General features: G+C 44.9%; 1 protein-coding gene across 3 annotated transcripts in view; it reads right to left on the bottom strand.

Moving 5' to 3' along the window:
- The window catches only part of FBXO2 (F-box protein 2), a 323,859-nt gene that overhangs the window by 28,102 nt on the left and 281,427 nt on the right, over nucleotides 1-14,330 (bottom strand). The window lies entirely within an intron of this gene.

Genomic DNA, 14,330 nt, shown 5'->3' with positions numbered 1-14,330 from the left:
AGGGCAGCCTGAAACTTAGTTTAGTGTCGTCAGTGAACCACTGGAAATTTGAGCAGAAAATGGCAATGCAGTGGGCGAGAGTTGCTAGGTATTGGTTGATAAGCCAGGGCAAGAGGTTAGACACCTGGGGAACACCACAGGTTGAGAGGAAGATAGATGATAGGAAGGACCCAAGTTGGACCTGGCAGGGTCAATCAGAGAGGAAAGAGGTCAGCCAGACTAGAGCCTGATCAGTGATACACAGGTTACCCAGGTACAAAGACCAAAGCATATAACCTAATTTGGAACACCTAACAGAAGTTCTAGGGAAGTCAAAACCAATAGTTAATTTTGGATTACTTACAGTAACGCAAGAGTAGCAGACCCTAGAAGTTGTACTGTGACACTCAGCAAAAAATCACATAGTTGGTCAACTGGACAGTATACTTTTCAGAATAGTGGAACACTTATTCCAGGACTAGTAAAAACCTACAGCTCTGATTCAGCATAACACAGTTATTCAAGGGGAGTTGTACCTTGGGGTGTAATAGAAAATGGCAGTTGCTTTTCAGTTCACAGACTAAGGGAAGCAATAACGTGTTACTTATTTTTGGGTGGCACATAGCTATGCAAAGTAAGTAAAACCTCTATATACTTTTGTAAGGAGCTACCAGCAACCTAAAAGGTAAGTATGACGTAGGCAGACTTATTATTGACAGGCTAACAGTAAGTTAGGCGTAGCCAGACCCAATTGGGGACACTCATACAATTATCCTAACAGGAATAATAAAGTGAAACCAACAGCATTACATTTGGGAAGAGGGCAACCCAATTCACAGGTGAGTAAGTTAACCCTTTACCAACTTACTGTTAGAATGGCGAAACAGTTCCTAAGGAAAGTAAGTCTTTGTAAATACTTATTTAAGAAGGCACACCGCTTATTCAAGGCAGTTAGATCCTACATATACTTTCCAGAATGACCAAACATATCTAAGGTAAGTAATAACGTTTTGTAACTATTCACTCTGAGAATTTAAAGTTAGCAACTAGCTCTTTTACAAGTAAGTACACTTTTCAACATTTGTTCTACTTTTCAAGGCAGACCCTTTAAATTATCTAGCCCTTCCCAATTCTAGTACATGAGTTCTCTCAGAGGCAGAAGAGGGACTCTAGTGTCTAGGAGCCAGCCGTAGGCATGGTGAGATACAGCTCAGTTGCAGGCAAAGTCAGAGTTCCTGAGGAAGAATGGACAAACAAGTAAGTAGTTCACTTTGAACATTAGTTGAGCGTCCAGTGAGTTCAGAGAAGACACCCTCAGAGGAGTCCAGCAGTGGGCCTGTGTGAACTGGATGAGAGACCTCCAAATCACAGAAAACACCTGAAAACTACACAGGAATCACAAGAGACTTAAGGTAAGTAAATACCTAAGTCACCACAGTACCTCAGCACAGAAGAAGATTTTGCATCAGGAAGACTTCAGGATCTGCAGCAAAAAACATGGTCGATGAATTCCTTCATCAAGAAGACAGCACCCTGGAAGGACTTTTACAGCAAGGATCATGGGGAAGGATCTAGGCAAGGTTTTCCTGGTGCCTGGATGCAGTTCTGTGGATTTGGTGCCTTTCAGGAGCACAGGAGAAGACAGAATATCGCTTTTCGGATTCTCATCGTTTGAAAGGTCCAGCACTCTGGTGAGAGGACGTTTGGACTCGATTCACGTCTCCAGCTCCAGCAAGATGCTCACAAAGTTTGGCTCTGGTTCGGGGTCATCATTTTTGGAGTCCTCATTTCGATTGGAAGGAAGGGTAACAGCAGGCTCTGGTTACACAGCAGGCTCTCCGGTCACTGGAAACCCGTCTCAGCCACAAATTCTTTCTCTTCGGGTTTGGTCCCAGTGGTCGACTACCTCTCCAGCTTCCAGGATCAGACTCTAATGCAGGAACCCAGCCAATCAAACAGCCTTGCAATATTCAAACTTGGAGGGTTGGCAATCCTTTCAGAATGGACAGCCTCCCAATTTGAACTGGATTCTCGCACTGAGGCTGGAAGATAAAGGACTGCAGAGTTTTGGACTCCTCCCTCGCTTCCTGCTTTCACAGACACTCTGGAGCCTGGGCGGGCAGTCCACAGCCTGTTTGTAAACCATTGCCTGGAGAATCCAGCAGTAGCAAAGTATTTCATTGAATGCAATTGTGTTCCCTAGTAAAATAACACACAGCTTTATAAATGTGACAGGACAGTAATAAACTGCATAACTGCTACATGCTCAACTGGAAAATGAAACACAGAAAACGTATTGCATACAAGCATACGCATTAAGGGTGAGACACCCAATGTGAGCATGCATTTTATTTGAATCATAAGCATGTGGCATGTTCAAAGGCTTGTAATTTCCGCATACAATGCAGTCTACTGAGTAAACCTTTTGTCATTACATTGAGAGGCCCATTACATTGAGAGGCCCAGGGTATTCATGCAACTCACCTAGCACATGAAGTGCAATTGAGAGAAATGCTTGCACACATCATCAAACACATCTGTTCAAAAACACGATGGGGTAGATAATCTACTCTATAAAAAGTTATGTTGCTAACCCTTTTATGTAGAAAGATGTGCACTTGACAAGCATACATTGATCAAGACAAATTAAGTATTTACTGAACCATGTGTTTGCAAAAGGTGGGAATGCTGAGATGTTGACCCGCCTTACATAAAGCAAGCTCAGCGACACAGCTTTCCAGACTGAAACAATAGGGCACAATATTGATGCAAAACACAGCTGCATGGATAGCAGATATTTTGTCCAAAGAGAACCCTATATTCATATATAATTAATCAGATACCCTTCCTACATCTTATTTAAGAGCCTGTCACAAAACATTATGGACAACAGTGGCCCTCTTACAAAATGGTCCATATGGAGATACCGTGGCTGACTGATACTTTGAGAAAACGTGTTGCAGTTAGTTAATGTAACTGTATAGCCAAGTTTGAGAGTATGAGACAAGTGACACATCGCATTTTTTATTTCATGTGTTATCTGTGGAAGACAGATTAGATCACTGCAATGTTGGAAAGGTCAAAACCAAATACAAAAATAGAACACACAAACAAGGAGACATACTGGAACAGACAAAGAGAGGAGCACACAACAATGACCCCAAAGAGCACCCTAGGAAGGCACATCACAATAGGATGTCTTCTGGCTGACTGTCCTGTGTAAACAAAACACATTCGAATACAGGACGCTTTAGATGTGGTAAGGGAATGGCATACTTGAGCACTGCGACTTTGCCATCTAAAAGCTCTACAAGCACACACCTGTCATGATAATGGTAGTACAAAACCCTTCATACAAGTGGAGTTGCAGCTTTACCAGGTTCAGAGGAAAAAGACAGCAAAAATGAAAGATCAATGGAAGTGGTATGGACCTACTAGGCCCCTGTCCTCTATATTGCTCACAATCCTTCGGATGGCTGTGGTCTTTAACTTGAGCTTGACTTGGTCTTGACCCTGGCTTGGTCCTAGTCTGCATCTTAGCATTGAACCAGAGGGTGAGGCTACATCCGAGTTAACCAAAGAGTGCCCCGGGAAGCTGTGGGAGAATCCTCCCTAAGCAGCCGACACAGGTTTTATGGGTGGCCCTCAGAGGCACCCAGTCCTCCCTGATGGGCAATGGCAAGATCACACCTTAACATTCACTGTATAAAGCACTGTTTTGCTAACACCACAAAATATACTGATGCATGTGCCTTAAACAATGCTGTGATAGACTCACAACTGTGGGTCTAAATTATCCTATACTGCAACCTTGATAAGTGTTTGACAGCACAAGGGTATGCTTCTCTCTCACACTCACACACAAAAACTCTGCGTGTTTCTCTCGCTCTCTTACACACTCTCTCTCTCTCAGTCTTTCCTTCTCTCTCTCTTTCTCACTCTCACAGGCACACACACCTTTGAAGAGAATGCACCAACTTAAGCAGAATACAAAAAGAATCCCCATTTTAAAATAATGACTGGTTACCACTGCAACAATATACAGAGACGTGCCACTGTCACTGCTTCATCGGCACAACGTCAATGTAGTAACGTGTTAAGACCACAGAGCAGAGTAAGTCTGTACTGAAAGAAAATTAGTTCCAGTAATTCAATTTTTACTGTTAACAGTTACACTACTTTGAACACCCATGTTTTCTGCTCCACCACTGTTTTTGCCCCTAAAACGTAGCATTTCATTTTAAGTGAGAAATGCTTTGATGCTGACCACCATTCTGTGGATTACGCTGGTTCACACACTAAGCAGCATACCAATGTGTGAGACCTTTGTTGGGAAGTAAAGAGGGTCTTCCCACCCCCCTAACTGATTCCGAATGAGAAACAAACTTTAAACCGAACATCGAGGGAGTAGGGGGAGGGTAGTGCACAAACAAGAGAGTGTATGATCACACAGTGCATACATTAGGAGCTATATAGTAGAGGTGTGTGTAAACACCATCTTAGTTTTCGCCAGCCATTTCTGTACGTAGGTCCAAGCACAGTGAAAAGCACCAAACGTGTTAGTAGTAGATTTGCATGGCCCACACAGAAATAACCCACACCATAAGTGAGCTCTGGCAAGTTACAACCCTGACATTGTCTCAGAGGCTGTAGCCCTTCAAGCCTCGGAAAGAATGTGCTCTGCAAGGCCACGAGAAGGGTGCAGAGCACCTCTTGGCAGTTACCATTCCACGATAGAGATAGCACGACACCTCAGTGCCAACACCCTATGCGTTAGAGTTACAGCCCTCCTATGCTTTGATTGCAAGACCATCACATACCACGGCACCAGCCAGGCCCAGACGCCGACCATAAAGCTGTAAGACCCCCGATCGATCAGAAAGATCATAAAGCAAGATTATCTTGTCTTCATCTTTGGGGAACGAGATTTGTGCTGCGAGGTGCCAGGGAGGGATGAAATTATAGCTTAAAACAATGGTGGAGGACGATGGAGGCTGCTAGTGTATCTGGGAGTGAGTGAAGTATGCAAGTTGGTATGACCTTTGCTCTCCCCCTTGGCTCATCTCTGTGTCTGTCAGGTGCACCATTACAGTGATAGAGTAGCATTGTTTTCGGAATAAGTAATTGCTTGTTAGGCCCTGTTTTATCACGTATGATGAGCCCAGCACCCATGTGGACGGAGACAGACAAGAGGTCTGGGACCAATGGCCTAATATCCCCTATGGAGTTGGCCGCCCATGTATAGCATTGCTCAAACCACCTTAGCTGGTTTTTACTGTATGTAGTGACAATGTTGATGACGCCAGGCGTCCTTTTAGTTTGCAGTGCATTCCCAATTTAGCAGAACGTTTGGCGGCAGCAGAGTTCTTTGCTGATGCATTTATATTTTGTAGAAATAAATACTTGTTATCCTTGAAAGCAGCGCCTTAGTATTTTTTTCTGGTGTGAGTGTGCAGGGGCGTGCCTTCATTTGGTGACCCTGACGTGATCCCAGTGACCACTGTGCCGACGGAGGATTCCAGACCGCTTCCCCAAATAGGCTGCGCCGACCTGCAGTGGACAGTCCCAGACAAGTCGGTCCCAGAGGTGTGCAGAGGACATTTTCACAGATCTCCTCTCTGCTCTTCAAAGTGGGGTGTTGCTCTGAGGAGATTGCAGGCCATTGTTGGGACCCTGTGACGGAGTTCGGGTAAACAGGCATATGTGAGTATAACCTTGCAAGTGATAACAAGTAGGGGAACGGTGCACGAGCATGAAAGACTGGGATTGTGTGAATAGGGGAAAGGATTGTGGGATTGTGAGGTAAAGGAGAATTTGGGTAATTTAATTTAATACATTTTTGAAGAGGAAGAATTAGGAATGGAAATAAAGGAGTATAGGGATCCTTCCCGAGTGAGGGGAGATGATGATACCATTTACTTTGCGAACACGGAGGTAAACAAGAAGGAGCCCCACATAATTAGTGGGTGTGGATATAGTAGTATTTGTAGTTTCAGTTGGTATTTCAGCTTGTTGTTTTAATGTATTGCATTTTTTAATCAATGAGGAGTGGAGATCCAAGGTGGGTTGTTGTTGGTATGGTATTTTTAGTATATTGAGTGAACGTGGTGTGATATTGGGTGTGTGTGACGAGAAGGGGAGAGACTTTGTCTGGGGCGACAGGAAGGAAGGGACAGAACACTGGTTCTGAATTTTACAACTGCAGTGTGAGCAGCACACAAGTATAAACTTAGATAATTTTAGTGCGCTAGGAGGGACTCCGCTAGAATACATGTATAGTGGGCAACCATTGTAGAGGGACAAGATAGAGAAATACCACAAGCAATGGGTGGTAGAGACATGAGGGGGGATGCCCCGCTCCTGGCCAGAACAGGGCATCCATAATCAGGGATGTTAGAACACATAAGTACATTTTTAGCAGCAGAGTATAAAGGAAAACAACTGCAGAAGACGAAAGAGATTTTAGATCTCCGGAAAATGATTGAGGGAGGGACACAAGATATTCCTGGATGAGCTACCATAACAGAGGAGGGCGAGACCTCCGCAGAACATAAGGGACTGTATCCATTAGCGGCTCGTCAAGCAACGGGCTACAATAACCCAACCTACATGCTCACCTCAGCCACCACCCCGTCACCACTGTATGTTCCTACCCCAACTACCGTCCCACCTCCAGACTGTGAGGGGCAGAAGGAATTAGAGGAGGCGCTGGAAACAACATGAGTAGAGCTGGCATGATTAAGAACAGCACAGACAGAGGAAAGAATAAAAGGGAGTGGACTAGATGAATGAAGGGCAAGGGGCATTCGATTTAGATTGGATAGTACGGCAATAAAGGATGTGCATGTTTAGACGAAGGAGAGTGAGGGGGCGGGCAAGCAGGGAGCATGGGATATGAGACAGCGAGGTCCAATAGAGGTACAGACAGAGATTTGAGGGCAGATGAGTGGGACACAATAGACGAGTTTGATGAAGAGGAGGAGCAGCAGGCGCAAGAGATAACCTCACGGGTAGAGATTTTGTGGAATGAGAATTTGAGGAGCAGTTTTGGCCGAGTGGCATTAGCTAGGAAAAAAGGGAGGGTTGGACAGAAGGTAGGCAGGAGGACAGGTACGCGGATGCCACTGTTACACAAAGGTCAAGGTAGGGTGCATTATGAGCCCTAGGCACATATGGATAAAAACAATTTGATCAAGGCACTCCCGCGCCTTACCGCATTTGCCAGGAAGTGAATTTGTGCATTTGAAAAATAGATGGCAAGCATTGCTTTAGCGATGAAGGATATGAAAGGATTGTTGGTGGCAATTGCTGGTGATCAGGCAGGGGATATCTGGGTCAAGGAGGGATATATGGGGGTAAAATTGGATGATGATGCACACGATGGGGCACCTTTTAACAATCTCAGGGCACAAGTGTGGGGCACTTTACGACGAACGTGCCCAGATACCCCATACTTACAATCTATAATGCAGTACACTATGGATGAAGATGAAGACCCTGTGCAATACATTATTAAGCTGCAAGAGATGTGGAGGGTGGAGACGGGAGACCAGCAGGACCGATCAGTTACTCTTTTTTATTTCCTTATAAAAAGGGGTTTACCCAAGGAGGTGCAGAAGGCACTCAATAATAAAGCGGGTATTGAAGCAAAAGAGTGGGCAGAGATTCAGACTATAATACACCACTGTAAAAGAATAAAGGAGCATGAAAAGGAAGCAGTGCAGCAGATACAGGCAGAAGAAGTAAAACGAGTACAGAGAAAGCTTGCTAAAATAGCTGTAGAAGGGGCTGCACCCACATCTGTGCCAATAGAAACTACAGGGAACACACATGCACCCGCAGACGCAAGGATAGCTGTCAAAAACTCCTTCAAGGTCCTGACCTGAGCCTTAAGAAGAGGTGTGCGATGAGGAGTCATTCTGGAAATGCATCTTGTTCTTCTTTGTAGATTTCTGCTCTTTGTAGAGGTATGGCCTGCCACGAGGAGTAGCCACTATGCCTGCCTGAAGACAGCCTGGGCAAGAGACTTACGCCTCGGAATACCCAATCAAAAGGGGAAAAAGCCGGAGGCACAAAAAAAACCTGATGTCTCTACCTCTGGTGTGGATGTTGAATGAGGTTAGAGAACGTTGGCTGGGCCAAGATCGATCCACAGGAAGAAGAGATATCAAAAGGTTGTATGAGAGCAGGAGAATTAGGCTGTTAGAACATGCACAGCAGAGCGCGGAAAGAGGTAAGCAGGGAGAAGGTTGCGGTCAGGACAGGCCGGGAAAGCAGGCGGGAGAGGAATGAAGGGAAGGAATGGCAAGGTGAAAGAGATAAGCATCTTAATCAAGAGGAAAGCGTGCAACAGGTTGCAACACACCGTCACAGCATTCCTGCATCAAGTAAATACTACTGGCGGCAGCCATTTTGAAAAAAGACTAGAGCAGGCTGGGCGCTTGAGTAGCAACATAATGGCATGTTAATGGCAGCCCTTTCTACCTCGCCACATATGCCAGAACAGAGAAGCTGTGACAGTAGCTGCGTTTTGGCCAGGAGGAGGAGGACAAGGACAGTGGGGACAGCCACACAGAGAGGTCTTGCATGCCCAGTACTATCCATTACAGTCCACTCTGATGTGGAACTCTTGGTGGATGCTGAGATAGGAAACAAACACTTCATCCTTATGGTTGACACAGGTACCACTAAATCATGCATCAGTGAGGGAAACTTCCCACTATCGGATGAAACTCTTGACATGCAGGGCTTCTGTGGGGCCGTCGCCATGGGCTGTCACCATGTTTCAATACACTAAAGAGGCTAACATTAAAATAGGGTCGAAGGGGATGTGGGCCCCCCTGTTATACTAAGTTCCCTGATAAACTTGTTGGGCTGCGACCTGCTTAACAAATTAAACAGGACTATCACCTTTACAGATAGCAGGAGTGTCTGTGCCACCCCAGGAATGTGTGCAGTGAGGTCAATGGTTATCATATACCCTAAAGAGGGAAACGTGGAGGTTTGCAGGATTCCCCTGGACCTGTACATGTTTGTGTATGGGATTATAGTGCTTCTTGAGGAGGTACCCCAAACTGGCAAAGGCTACTGGCGAGTGACAGTTGATTTTATTTTCCACCCTGTAGTGACACCCGAGTTAGTGGAAGGAACAATATTGTGCCTATATTTTCAAGGTCTGGTGATTTCGGCAAAGTGAATTGTTGATATAGGGATTGATCATGATGAATGCGAGTTGTGCACAGTGCTCTGTATTGATCCTACAGTACCTCTTAGGGAGGTGACCGATCTGGAATTGTTTGAAGACAAACCTAACTACAGTAAAATTGTATTTGCTATCTGTATCCCCAGTGAAATTATGGTGCAGTACCGGAAAATTCAGTCTGTCCCCTTATGGCCCTTGTCGCACCGCCCCACTTCATTGACGAAGACTTAAAACATGTCCCAGAAAGACTTTGGACTGTGAACGCTCATGAAGTAGGGCTGCTACAAGGAGTAAACCTGGTGCGAATAATGCTGAAGCCAGGTGCCGTTATTCCCTGAGTGAGACAGTACCCTCTTATCAAGGGAGGCAGAGGAAGGGATTAAGGACATCATCACTGCCCTATTATACCAGGGAATAATAGTGCCGCCCACCTCCCCATTCAATACGGCTACCTATCCTATAAAAAAGGCATAGAGGCAGTTGGAGGTTGATCCAGGACTTGCACCCCCTAAATGACATTGTACAGGACAAATTTCCTGTGGTTACAAACACTGCAACAATACTTTGGAACATCCCCAAAGCAGCAACCCGTTTTACTTTGTTGGACCTTAAGAACACTTTCTTTTCCACTCCTCTGCACCCTGAATCAGAATACCTCACTGCCTTCATGCATGGGGGGACGAGATTCGAACACACAAGACTGTCTCAAAGGTACAGCGAGTCCCCAAGTATCTTTAACAGAAAGAAACATGCAGACTTAGGAAACATCCAGGTACTCAGCATGATCATACTGTACGTGGATGATCTTACAGCTCTTGACCTGCAAGGAGTGCAAAGTTGACAAAAATGAAATTACAGTATTGTGTGCAGGAAGCACTGTACTTGAGGCAACTAATATCTGTGAATGGAAAAAGAATAATAGCTGATCGCGATGCATCTGTGCTCACCACTGCACGGCCCACCACAGGGAAGGAGATGCAAATGTACCTAGGCCTGTGTATCTATTGTAGAGCCTGGATACTAGACTATGCAGCCTACACTAGACCCTGTTTGCAAAAGAAGGCCCAAAAGACTGATAACAATATTGTATGGATGGTCGGACATGCTCACTGAGTTTGAAGCACTTAAAGTAGCAATATCAACAGACCCAGTGTTACCGATCCCAGACTGCACTCAGGATTTGTACTTATTTTCTCACACCAATGGTCAACTCATGACTGCAGTACTGACACAAAAGAGCATGATGGGCCACAAGCCACTAGCCTACTACAGCGGCATGTTAGACTCAGTAATACAGGGACAATTCACATTCGAGCAGGCACTTGGTGCAGCAGCGTTTACGATTGAAAAAAAAGCTCCACCATAGTAATGGGGTGCTCCGTCATTTTATACATGGAGCATGCTGTGTTTTTCTATACTGGAAAGATCAAAATCCACTTTGACTACACAAAGAGCATCTGCCAATGAAATTGTCTTGTTCAGACCAAAAATACATTGAAAGATGCAAAACAGTAAATCCTGCAACATTTTTGACAAAATAATGCACAGACGAAGACATGGCCCGACATGATTATGTATCATACGAGGGGAGGAGGACAACATTCCCAAAACAAAAGACAGCCCACTCAGGAGGGTGGGGTTGTTCTCTTTGTTGATGGGTCAGCAACAATTGACAAGGGCACATGCTCAAGACACACTGGGGCAGCTGTGGTGCGTGTGGTGTACAGTGAATATGAAATATTAATGCAAAAAGATTACCCATGCACTTCTCAGCTAATGCGGCAGAGCTCATAGCACTCATAGAAGGGCTACAAGTGTTGCAAGGGTGCCACGTGACACTCTATTCCAACTCGACGTACGTTACCACAACAGCACATGCCAGTCTTGTGCGTTGGAAAAGCAGGGGTTTCATGAGGTCTGACGGGTTCCCAGTTCAACATGCTGCATTACTAGATAGGCTCATTTTCGCACTCTCACAACCATCCGCAGTGGCGGTTGTAAAATGCACTGCCCAAACCCATAACACAGAGGAGCTCTCTCTCGGATATGCCGCCGCAGCAGCCAAAACAGCAGCATATCTTCCGGTACCTCAGCCAGCAGAATATCCTGTGTTAACACCCAACGTAGAGCGCCCCCGTCTCCTATAATATAATACCAACTGCACAGATAATTGAATTACTGGGACATGCCCAGAAGAGGAAAAACAACTGTGGTTAAAAAAGGGGTGTAAACAATCCCATACTGATTTGTTATGGAGACGGGAAAAGCAGTTATGCCACACAAATTAATAATAGTAGAATTTGACCAGCTTCATCGTCCATTGCATGTCTCAAAGCAACACATTGCTGCAGACATCCAAGAAGACTGGTTTGTCCCAAACCTTCAGGAACACTTAACAAATGTTGTTATTCACTGCACCACATGTCAGAGGTAGTGCACAGGGATGACATTGCAAAACATTAGAGGCACTCTGGCTCACCCAACTGGGCTATTCCCTGAGTTACATATTGACTATGTGGATATGGACGAGAGGTGCAACTGTTCCCGATATTTGTTGTCTGTCCCTTCTCATGATGGGTGAAGGTGGGACCTTGTATACATACAGATGAAAAATGTGCAGCTACATTTTTTGTGTGTCAGGTATATCATCAATGGGGTATGTGCGATGTATTAAGGTCAGATAATGGCACACACTTTTTGAACAAACAGTTCAAAGAAATTGCAGCATTGCTTGGCATTTAACATCAAATGTGCACTATTTACCACCCCCAGGCCAATGGAGTTGTGGAGAGGATAACCGGCCTTCTAAAGAGCAAATTGTCCAAGCTTTGCACCATATTAAAGAAAAACAAGGTGCACTGCTTGCTGCTAGCACTTTTCAGTTTGTGCACATAACCCTGCAAAGACCACCATTTGTCACCTCATGAGGTGATCACTGGTCATCTCATGCATATACCCTTGTCTCCTGCTAGAAGAGAATCAGACATAGACAGGGCAGCATCTGTGTTAGGAGAAGAATTTCACAGTTACTTGACCACCCTAACATGGGCCATTAAACTTGCCTCTTGACAGATTGCCCCACCCTGATCAGAGCAAACACCAGACACCGCGGCTCCTGCACCATAGGATTCCCCACCCACTCAACCATTACTACCAGGCATCCTGATCTACGTGCGTAACTTCGTCCGCAGGTCAGCGACCCCAGATATAACGGGATATATCAGGTTGTCTTCTCCACGGCCCTTGCTGTCAAAGTTAAAGAGCTGCGCTACTGAATCCACCTATCGGATGCCCGGAGAGCACCCCTGAGAACACCCTAGTGACTTCCTATGCCCAACACCCCTGATTGATTGTGTACTGGGACATACTAACTACCTCCTGTTTGGCCACTTTATGCCACAGCTCACCTGCACTACAGAGCACTTTAGCACAGAGGGCACTCTCTTGCATCCTCCAAAACTCTATGTATTTGTCTTTCCTTATCTCCCTCTCTCTCTTTACCTTTCTCTGTCTCTCTCTTTCTTGATCTCTCTTTCTTTCTCTCTTTTTCTTTTTTCTCCTCAATTATATTTCTTTAAATAATTAACTATTTCTTTAAGTAATGTGATTGCTTTTCAGAAACAGCAGGAAATGGTACCAGCACTCTCAAACGACTCCCTACATATTAAGAAGAATGTTGATTATCATGCTCTGTCTAGATTTTCATACTCATTCTTATCTGCCCTGTATTTTATCCCAGGCTTGTTTGCAATGTTTATGTTTGCATTAGGCATTTATTAATGAGCTGTTTTATATGGGGTTCACATTTAAAATATGGTGGGGTGGGGATGTCTATCAGAACACCACTATTGATGATGTATATAATAGTATTAGAACAGATGCTACATTACATGCCAGCAGTAACAGTTCTGTCCCTGTTGCAGACATACCCACTGAATCAGGATCATTAGATGCTATTGTCAGGTCCCAATTTTTTCCCAATTTTGTCCACAAGGCCAGTTGCACTAACAACACTAGTACTTGTAGGATTGTTAATGCTTATATAAAAGCAATAAACAAATGAAAAGGCAAACAATAAGGTGAAAGCATGATGCCTATCATGGGCTTGGCTTGGTTACTATAGAGGATGTGTGCCATCCAGAACTGCCCCATAGCTGATACACGGACATAAGCACTGTGGGGAGAGAAAATGTGAATCAGAGTTGTTATGTTTGTTCATTAATACTGCATGCATCAGTAGCCCCCAAGGTTTTAGTGCCGCAGGAAGTACCCATTCTAGAGGCTCAATGCCTGATACATCTAGCGCTATGTAGGATACAAGGCACTTTCCAGGCACACAGTTTAAGGCTCGAAGTGTCAGATCCAGACCAGCTGCAGTGCCACAACAATCCCAAAAGTATCCAGTGTCTGCCAAAGCCACATTTGGTGGTACAAGGACTCAAATATGTGGTGACTAAGTGGCAAGAAACAATTCTAAGTTGCATGGCAGGGGGATTGATAGGGTTTAAAGACAAGGTCCTGGCCCGAGTGAATACAGCATGTGTACCATTCTGGACTGATCATGTTGCAAAACTGATGTGGATAGAGGCAATGGAGAAAACCGTGAAAGTACACAGAGTGGAGAATTATGGACTTTGCTTTTACAATGAAGGGAACATTTCTGTGGGGGCCAATGAACATTGTAACAAAACCTTGCTCATCCAAGACCTCAAGAGAGGCATAGCCGCAGTGATGGACTACTACTGGGTGTGTGATCAGCAGGTGTATTTGCACCTCCCACTATCATGGAGGGGCTACTGTTCGCTCGCTACCTTGCACTCCGCACTGCTTATAGTACCAGAAGGGCATCTCCCAGGGGCTTCAGCAGACTCATCCCCACCAATGGCAGTTCCCACCTCTGATGTGCCTACCAGAAAAACCATTGAAGACCCTGGAGTTCCACACCCTACCTGAAAGTGAAAGAAAAGAACAGATACGTCGAAAGAAAAGATCTAATTATCTATTTCCCGATTCATAAGAACTTCTTAGCAAGATACCGGATTAGTACAGTATAATCAGTGGTGCAGAAATGTTCTTTGTGTCACTGTTATTGCATAGAGTCCAACCAGCTGCTAACACCAAATGGCTTCAGATAGTATGCAGGAAACTG

The sequence above is a fragment of the Ambystoma mexicanum genome, chromosome 8 (genome assembly GCF_040938575.1).
Source record: "Ambystoma mexicanum isolate Mex_15411 chromosome 8, UKY_AmexF1_1, whole genome shotgun sequence".
Lineage (NCBI taxonomy): Eukaryota > Metazoa > Chordata > Amphibia > Caudata > Ambystomatidae > Ambystoma > Ambystoma mexicanum.
The sequence above is the reverse complement of the archived record's forward strand: the minus strand, read 5'-3'. Positions and strand labels throughout refer to the sequence as shown.